Raw genomic sequence first — 6,056 nt, 5'->3', positions numbered from 1 at the left:
ACCATGACTAAGGCCTCCAGCACTACATTCGTGAGCCGCAGAGCCCTCTCTCTGTCCTAGTATCCCATTTACCTTGTCTACAATTGCAGCATTCACAGTCAGCAGCAGCAGGCTCCTGTGATTCAGTGCCACCTCCCTTTCGAGGGACAGACTACCTTTAAGAACGGAATCCTGGCAAACATCTGCCAGACCCACACACAGTCAGGTGCCTCTTCAGCGTGCAGCAGACAGCAGCGCAGTCATGCTCAGGGGCATGTAGAATTCGTGGAAATGTGGAGGAAGCAGGACGTTTGTATGTCACCTGTCAGAATAGGAATGGGTACGGGAAGATCATGACCCCTCTGCCCAAAAAGTGATGCAAACCCGATTTTCTTGCTCTTTCTATTTCCCTTTCCCTCTTTCACACGGTTTCTCTCTCTCTCTCTATTTTTCTCCCTCTCTCTTCACTCTCTGTCACTTGTTCGTAGAATCAGAGATTGATGCAGCATAGCAGGAGGTTATTCGGCCCTTTGTCTCAGTGCTGTCTCTTTGAAACAGCTGTTTAATTCGTTCCTCTCCCCTCCTCTTTCCCCAGATTCCTGTTTATTTTCTTTTTCCTTTTCAAGTATTTGTTAAATTCCCTTTTGAAAGATATTATTGAATCTGCTTCCACCATGTTTTCAGGCAGTGAATTCCAGATCCCAACAACTTGCTGTGTAAGGAAAATCTTCGCATTTCACCTCTGGTTCTTTGTCAATTATCTTCAATCTGTGTCTTATTAATACTAAACTTTCATACACTGGGAACAGTTTCACATTAATTACCCTATCAAAACCCTTCATGATTTTGAATTCTATTTGAAATCTCCCCTTACCTTTCACTGCTCTGAAGAGGACAATCCCAGCTTTTCCAATCTCTCCACGTAACTAAATTCCCAGATCCATGGTACCATTCTAGTAAATCAGCTCTGTATCTTCACTAAGTCCTTGACGTCCTTATCAAAGTGTGGTGATCAGAATTGGACACAATTCTCCAGCTGGGACCTTACCAATGATCTATAAAAATCAGCATTTCCTCCTGCATTTTATTACTCTGTGCTGTGTGTATGAAGCCAAGGACACGATTTGTTACCTTCAAAGATCTGTGTGTGTACACCCCAGTTCTCTCTAACCCTGCACCTACTTTATAATGGTACCATTTAGTTTATATTGTTCCTCCACATACTTCCTACCCAAATGTCTCACTTCACACTTCACTGAGTTAAATTACATCTGACATGTTCCTGCCCATTTTACCACTCAGTATCTGTCTTCCTGAAGTCTGTTACTCTCCTTCTCACTGTTAATTAACATTTCTGAGTTTCGTGCCATCTCAAAACTTTGACATTATCCCCTCTGTACACAAGCCCATTGCTTTAACATACAGCAACAGTGATCCCAACAGTGACCCTGGGGAACCCCACTGTGCTTCCCTCCAGACTGAACAACAACCATTCTCCACCACTCTCTGCTTTCTGTCACATAACTAATTTCCTGCAGGCTGCCATTGTAAATTTTTTAAAAGCTTCCATTTATGTAGCGCCTTCATGATCACTGCATGTCCCAAAGCGATTTACAATCAATGAGTGCTTATTAAACCCTAGTCACTATTGTAATGTAGGAAAGATGGCAGAAGATTTCCGCACAGCAAGATCCCACAAGCAGCAATGTGATAATGATCATATCTTTAACATCCACCTTGGAGGGCAGATGTTGGTTTAATGTTTCATTCGATAGACGGCATCTCTGACAGTGCAATACTCCCTCAGTAATATCACTGCAGTGTCAGCATTGATTCTTGTGATCAAGTCCTGCAGTGACACTTGATCCTAGAAGCTTGTGACTGAAAGGGGAGGGAGCTACAAACTGAGCCACTGCTGACATTGGTCCATTAATCCTATGTGTTTCTAATTTGGTAACACGGCTGTTATGTGGTACTTTATCAAACGCCTGTTTAAAGGATAGGAATATTAGGAAAGTAGAGGCAAGAACAATCATAGAAACATAGAATAACATTGCACTGAAGAAGGCCATTCGGTCCAACATGTCAGTGCTGGCCCTTTTGAAGATCTTCCAGTTAGTCCCACACACTGGCTCTTTTTTCAATTCATTCATGGGATTTGGGCGTCACTGGCTTGGCCAGCCGTTATTGCCCTTGTTGCCCTTGAGAAGGTGGTGGTGAGCTGCCTTCTTCAACCGCTACAATCCATTTGGAGTAGGTAGACCCACAGTGCTGTTCGGAAGGGATTTTGACACAGCGACAGTGAAGGAAGGGCGATATCGTTCCAAGTCAGGACGGTGTGTGACTCGAAAGGGAACTTGAAGGTGGTGATGTTCCCATGTATTTGCTGCCCTTCTCCTTCTAGTTGGTAGAGGTCGCGGGTTTGGAAGGTGCTGTCTAAGGAGCCTTGGTGCATTGCTGCAGTGCATCTTGTAGATGGTACACACTGCTGCAACTGTGCGTCGATGGTGAAGGGAGTGAATGTTTGTAGATGGGGTGGCAATCAAGCGGGCTGCTTTGTCCTGGATGGTGTCGAGCTCCTTGAGTGTTGTTGGAGCTGCACCCATTCAGGCGAGTGGACAGTATTCCACCACACCCCTGACTTGTGCCTTGTAGATGGTGGACAGGCTTTGGAGAATCAGGAGGTGAGTTACTCGCCTCAGGATTCCTAGCCTCTGACATGCTCTTGTAGCCACGGTATTTGTATGGCTACTCCAGTTCAGTTTCTGGTCAATGGTAGCCCCTAGGATGTTGATCGTGGGGGATTTAGCGATGGTAATGCCATTGAATATCAAGGGGAGATGGTTAGATTCTCTCTTGTTGGAGATGGTCATTGCCTGGCACTTGTGTGGCACGAATGTTACTTGCCACTTATCTGCCCAAGCCATGATATTGTCCAGGTCTTGCTGCATTTCTGCACGGACTGCTTCAGTATCTGAGGAGTCAGGAATGGTGCTGAACATTGTGCAATCATCAGCGAACATCCCCACTTCTGACCTTATTATTGAAGGTAGGTCATTGATGAAGCAGCAGAAGATGATTGGGTCTAGGACACTACCCTGAGGAGCTCCTGCAGTGATGTCCTGGAGCTCAGATGATTGTCCTCCATAAACAACAACGATCCTCCTTTGCACTAGGTATGACTCCAGCCAGCTGAGGGTTTGAGATAATGAGGTAATGAGATCAGGAGCTGAGTGGCTGTAGCGGAACCTAAACTGAGCGTCACTGAGCAGGTTATTGCTAAGCAAGTGCTGTTTGATAGCACTGTCGGTGACACCTTCCATCACTTTACTGATGATTGAGAGTAGGATGATGGGGCGGTAATTGGCCGGGTTGGACTTGTCCTGCTTTTTGTCTGCAGGACATACCTGGGCAATTTTCCACATTGTCAGGTTGATGCCAGTGTTGTAGCTGTACTGGAACAGCTTGGCTAGGGGCGCGGCAAGTTCTGGAGCACAGGTCTTCAGTACTATTTCCGGAATATTGGAAGGGCCCATAGCCTATGCAGTATCCAGTGCCTTCAGTCGTTTCTTGATATCACGGGGAGTGAATCGAACCCTGAGAAACAGTACTGTGTATTCCCCTCCACTTCCAGTCAGAACAATGACTGTTCACCACTTCTCTCTGCTTTCTGTCCCTGAGTCACTGTCATATCCACACCATCACTGTCACATTAATCCATGTCTTCCGTTTCTCATAACAAGTCTATGAAATGTCATTTGTTCACAGGTCATTTGAAATTCTATATAAATAAATGGATATACACGAGTAGGGGCGGAACATGTTGGTATGGTTCTTCATGAATACTTTGTATCTTTCTACACAAAAGGGGGGCACAATGCAGATATTGTGGTTAAGGAGGAGGAGCGTGAATTATTGGATGTGATATACATAGGGAGAGAGGAAGAATTAATGGGATTAGCATCCTTGAAAGTTGATCCATCACCATGGCCGGTTGAAATGTAACCTAGGCTGTCAAAAGAGGTGAGAGTGGAAATAGCAGAGGGTCTGACCATCATTTTCCAGTCATCACTGGATACAGTGTAGTGCCAGAGGATTGGTGAACTGTTAAAATTGTACCTCTTTAAAAAAGGAGCAAAGGATAGACCGAATAATTGCAGGCTAGTCAGTCTAACCTCAGCAGTGGGCACATTATTGGAATCTATTCTAAAAGACAGGATAAAGTGTCAAGTAGAACAGCACAGGTTAATCGCGGATAGTGAGCTTGGTTTTGATAAGGGAAGATATTGTTTGACCAAATTGATTGAATTTTGCGAAGAAGTAGCAAAGATGATAGATGAGGGTAGTGCAGTTGATATGGTCTACATGGATTTTGACAAGGCTTTTGTCAAGGTCCCATGTGGCATACTAGTTAAAAAAATAAAATCCCATGGAATCCAGGGAAAATCAGCAAGCTGGATACAAAATTGGCTCAGTGACAGGAAACAAAGGGTGATTGTTGACGGGTGATTTACTGACTTGAGGCCTGTTTCCAGGGGCGTTCCACAGGGCTCAGTACTGGGTCCCCTGCCTTTTTGTAGTATATATTAACGATTTGAACGTAAATGTAGGGGGCATGATCAAGATGTGTGCAGATGGTACACAGATTGTTCGTGCAGTCGATAGCGAGGAGGATAGCTGTAGGCTGCAGGAAGATATTGATGACAGAAAAGTGACAAATGGAATTCAACCTGGATAAGTCTAAGGTGATGTAATTGAGGAGGTCAAACAAGGCAAAGGGATAGACGATTAATAGGAAAATACTGAGAAGTGTAGAGGAAGTGAGGGACCTTGGAGTCAATGTCCACTGATCCCTGAAGGTAGCAGGTCAGGTCGATAAGGTGGTTAAGAAGGCATACGGAATCCTTTCCTTTATTAGCTGAGGTATAGAATACAAGAGCAGGGAGGTTATGCTGGAACTGTATAAATCATTGGTTAGGTCACAAAATGAGTACTGTGTGCAGTTCTGGTCACCTCATTACACTAAGGATGTAATTTCACTGGAGAGGGTATGGAGGAGATTTAAGAGGATGTTACCCGGACTGGAAAAATGCAGCTATGAAGAAAGATTCGATAGGCTGGGGTTGTTCTGCGTGGAACAGAGGAGGTAAAGGGAGATCTGATAGAAATGGGCATAATTTTGTGGGGTCTGGATAGAGTGGAGGTGAAGTAGTCTATTCACCTTAGCAGAGAGATCAGTGACTAGGGGGCAGTGACTTAAAGTGCTTGGTAGAAGGATTAGCGGGGAGTTGAGGAAAAACTTGTTCACCCAAAAATACAAAATTGGCTCAGTGGCAGGAAACAAAGGGTACTTGTTATAATAAAAGCAAAATACTGCAGATTCTGGAAATCTGAAGTAAAAAACAAGAAATGCTGGAAATACTCAGCAGGTCTGGCAGCATATGTGGAGGGGGAAGCAGAGATAATGTTTCAGGTCAGTGAAGAAGGGTCAGTGACCTGTAACGCTAACTCTGCTTCTCTCTCCACAGATGCTGCCAGACCTGCTGAGTATTTCCAGCATTTATTGTTTTTATGAAAGTGTAATTGTTGACGGGCATTTTACTGACCGGAGGACTGCTTCCATTGGCATTCCACAGGGTTCAGTCCTGGGTCCGCTGTTTTTAGTGAAGGTCTAGAGCTTACTGCCTGTAAGGATAGTTGAGGCAGAATACCTGCACTCATTTAAAAGGAGTCTGGATGATCAACTCAAGTGCCATAATCTTCAGGGCTATGGATCAAATGCTGGAAGGTGGGATTAGAATAGGTGGATCATTGTATCGGCTGGCACAGACACAATGGGCCAAGTGGTCTCTTCCTGTGCCTTTAACTTTTTATGATTATATTACATGAAATACGCTATCCTCATTAACACTTACAGTTACGTCCTTAACGAACTCGATCAAGATTATCAGAAATGATTCTCCATTAACCTATCCATGCTACTTGTCATTCATTAACCCATGTTTTTACAAGCAAGATATATTTTTGTGCTGGGTTATGACCTCTAGAATTTTCCAACCACCAACTTGAGACTGATA

This window comes from Heterodontus francisci, unplaced genomic scaffold (genome assembly GCF_036365525.1).
Source record: "Heterodontus francisci isolate sHetFra1 unplaced genomic scaffold, sHetFra1.hap1 HAP1_SCAFFOLD_279, whole genome shotgun sequence".
Classification (NCBI taxonomy): Eukaryota; Metazoa; Chordata; class Chondrichthyes; order Heterodontiformes; family Heterodontidae; genus Heterodontus; species Heterodontus francisci.
Note: the sequence above shows the minus strand (reverse complement) of the source record.